The sequence below is a fragment of the Saccopteryx leptura genome, chromosome 1 (genome assembly GCF_036850995.1).
Source record: "Saccopteryx leptura isolate mSacLep1 chromosome 1, mSacLep1_pri_phased_curated, whole genome shotgun sequence".
Taxonomy (NCBI): domain Eukaryota; kingdom Metazoa; phylum Chordata; class Mammalia; order Chiroptera; family Emballonuridae; genus Saccopteryx; species Saccopteryx leptura.
This window is the reverse complement of record NC_089503.1, coordinates 370623881-370627142: the sequence shown is the minus strand read 5'-3', so window position 1 is coordinate 370627142 and position 3262 is coordinate 370623881. Positions and strand designations below refer to the sequence as shown.

General features: G+C 34.2%; 1 non-coding gene across 1 annotated transcript; it reads left to right on the top strand.

The window, feature by feature from the left end:
• Positions 1–520: 520 nt before the first annotated feature.
• LOC136390332 (U6 spliceosomal RNA) lies at positions 521–622 on the top strand. The gene has a single exon (XR_010748737.1). It is a non-coding gene; the product is annotated as a U6 spliceosomal RNA (small nuclear RNA).
• The last annotated feature ends 2640 nt before the right edge of the window (positions 623–3262 follow it).

The following is a 3262-nucleotide window of genomic DNA, read 5'->3' as shown; positions in this document are numbered from 1 at the left end:
GTCAAGATCTTTTTGAGTCCACATTCTGTCATCTAGCAAGCTCACGATTTCTTCCAATTTAATGTCATATGCAAATGTGATAAGTGTGTCATTTTAATCCTCAAGAGAATAAATTATTATTTACTAAGCAGGTCTATGGTCATTTTTCCCCCATCTATTCCATTTTCAAAATATAAATTGTTCAATTTTATTAGTAGAAAGTTACTGTTATGAGGAATCAGAAATTTGATTCCATAAGTACATTTTGGATTTATGCTATTTCTCGTACTGTTTTTTACTTTTTCTCTTCTCAAAAATCCAAGGAGTCCTCTATTCTTGTAGCCTGAACTCCAATTTTATATGGAGGGACACTTTTGTCAACTATGACGATTATCTTCAGCCATGAGATGGGCCACTTTTGTCATATTTATATCCAACCTTAGTTTTTAGTCTACATTTTAAATACCAAGTGGCAAAAACCTGGGTGAAAGACATGGCAGTATAATTAACATCTTTTTCTTACGCTTAAACTACCCAGGAAGTGCTTACTTCGGCAGCACATTCAATAATATGTGAACAATACAGAGAAGATTAGCAGGGCACCTAAAAAGATAAATTTAAAAAAAAGATAAATAAAATAAGTCAAGCTATCCACAAAAATTTCCTAGTAACACATAGTTCTATGACCAAATCATTATAAAAATAAATAAATAGTGACATGGATCAAAAATATGTCAAAGAGCGTGAAAGCTACCAAAAACAGTGCCTTGCATCTCAAGGATTTCTGCGCACTGAATCCCAGTCCTGTCAATCTATTATTAAGTGAAAGATGCTCCAGTCTATGAGGTCAAAGTTATAATTTCCACACAGTTATGCCAAATAGCCCAGAAAAGCCTGTGACATTTGTACCACAAAACACTTCTCCAAAGAAGTGATGATTCATGTACAGACAAGAGGGAATAAACAGGAAACTGGACCGGCAGTGATTAAATACTGAAATATTTTTGAACCACTATCTATAACATAACAAAGTTTATTTTCAAGTCTGAAAAGTCTCATGGTGCAAGCAGGCAGGCAATAGTCATATGAATGTCTGAAGTCTTAATGAACCTACATCGTACTTTGCTTCTACCTTTTATTAAGAATTTAGGTCACAGTTTTATTTGCTAGAAGCATCAAAAAAAATTTTCCATTATAGCGCAGAAACCAAGGGGGCTGTTTTCACTGTCTGTGGATTGTATGTACCATCACCAGGTTTTCCTCCAGAGCTATATAATTTCAAGAGGATTAAAGATTTTTTTTTAATCAGGCCTTTAAACCAAACTGTGCCTACCATTTAAAAAATTGCACTAAATATTTTAAACAATTAGTTATTAATCCAATTCAATATAGTCTATGTCATTCTGGTTTGTAAATTTATGCATGTTGGTTGATCATTGCTTGTTAATTTATCATGATTTTTAGACACAAGTTGGAAAAATCCAAATTAAATTAGACAAAAATGAAATTTCTTGGGTGGACGCTGGAATGGTTCAGAGAATTAAGGGATAATTTCAGTAATTGACTTGTGAGAAATAACATCCAATTCTGGCCAAAATTAAGAAACAGAGATTGGATTTAATCCCCTGCATTTAAGTAAACAAACAAAACCATACTGGGAATATGTAGAAAATAACCGTTTTAAAGGCAGTGGGTATCAGACAACTAAAGAGAACCATTTCTGAGAGATGGGAAACAAATAAGACACACCCTATAGTTGCCCCAGTGAACTGTCCTGACCAGGTTTCTGGCCTGCACTGCAGTCAGAGAGACCTGGAGGCAGAGCCCACATAGTCCCTACATTAAAGAATTAATAGTCTAGGAAGAATCAAGGTACTAGAGTCTGCAGAACAAATACTGGAGAGGAGAGAGCTGCAAAGAGAGGCTTGTGGAGCATTGGTCTTTCACATTTAGCAAAGTACTGATTGGTACACATACATAAGAAAACTATCCAAGGTTGGGAAGAATCATCTGAGATGATGAGATCAGACAGTGCCTGTCACTCATCCAGGGCCAGGAATAGTGCGTGTTGCCATCAGCTGAAACAAATGAGTCATGCAGCACTGAGTAGAGCGCTCAGGGACTTGCCTCAGTAGTGAGGTTTATTTAGGCCTAGACCTGAGTGCTGCTCTGGTCCTACTAAACAAATCTTAAAAGCAAGACCCCAAAGGACTAACCTATTTCCAAGTAACTTCATAAAGTAACAGCAAAGTTCAAAAAAGGATACAAAAATATCCATCTCCAATAAGGCAATATTCACAATGTCTGGCATCCCATGGAAGATTTTCAGATTCGCAAAGAAACAGAAACATATGATCCATTATGAGGGCAAAAATTAATCAAAACCAAATTAGAACTGACATAGATATTAAAATGACCAGACAAGACTATTAAAATATTTATTATAACCGAATTCCATTTGTTCAGAAGTTAAAGAGTTATATAAAGGATGTAAATCACTACCATGTGTGATGAATAATACATGGGTTAGAACTGATGGCAAATTAGACTTTGGAGGAGAAAGGATTAGTGAAATTGAAGATAGCAAAATCAATTATCCAAAATAAAACTCAGGAAAAGAGAAGTAAAATATGAAAGAATTATCAGAGAACTGTAGGGAAATATTAGACAACCAAATAAATAGGTTGCAGGATTCTGTGAAGAAGGAAAAGGACTAAAAGAAAAAAATAGCTTTGAAAATTTTCAAATTTGATTAAAATTACAAATGCAGAAATTTACGATGTCCAGTAAACCCTATGCAGAAAAATATTGTTTATTGATAACATTGCTGCTATGAACATGCATGCACATGTACTTGCTTGATTACTTTCATGAATACACATGTTCATAGCAGTGCTGTTTTCAAGAGCCAAAAGTTGAAATATCTCAGCTGTCCATTAATGAATAAATAACTGAACAAATTTGGCATGTACATGTGTGGATATTATTCATTCATAAAAATACATATAATACATGGATAAACCTCTAAAATATTATGCTAATTGGGAGAAGAAAGACTCAAAAGGACAAATATATGATTCCACTTCTATAAAAAATGTCTAGGATAGGCAAGTTCATTGAGGCAGAAGCTAGGGGGAATTACTGCTTAATGAATAACAGATCTTATTTTGGAGTGATAGAAATATTTTGGAACTCGTTAGAGGTGGTGATTACACATTATGAATGTACTAAATGTCCTGAATTGTTTACATGTAATTGACTAATTTCAGCTCAACACATTTTA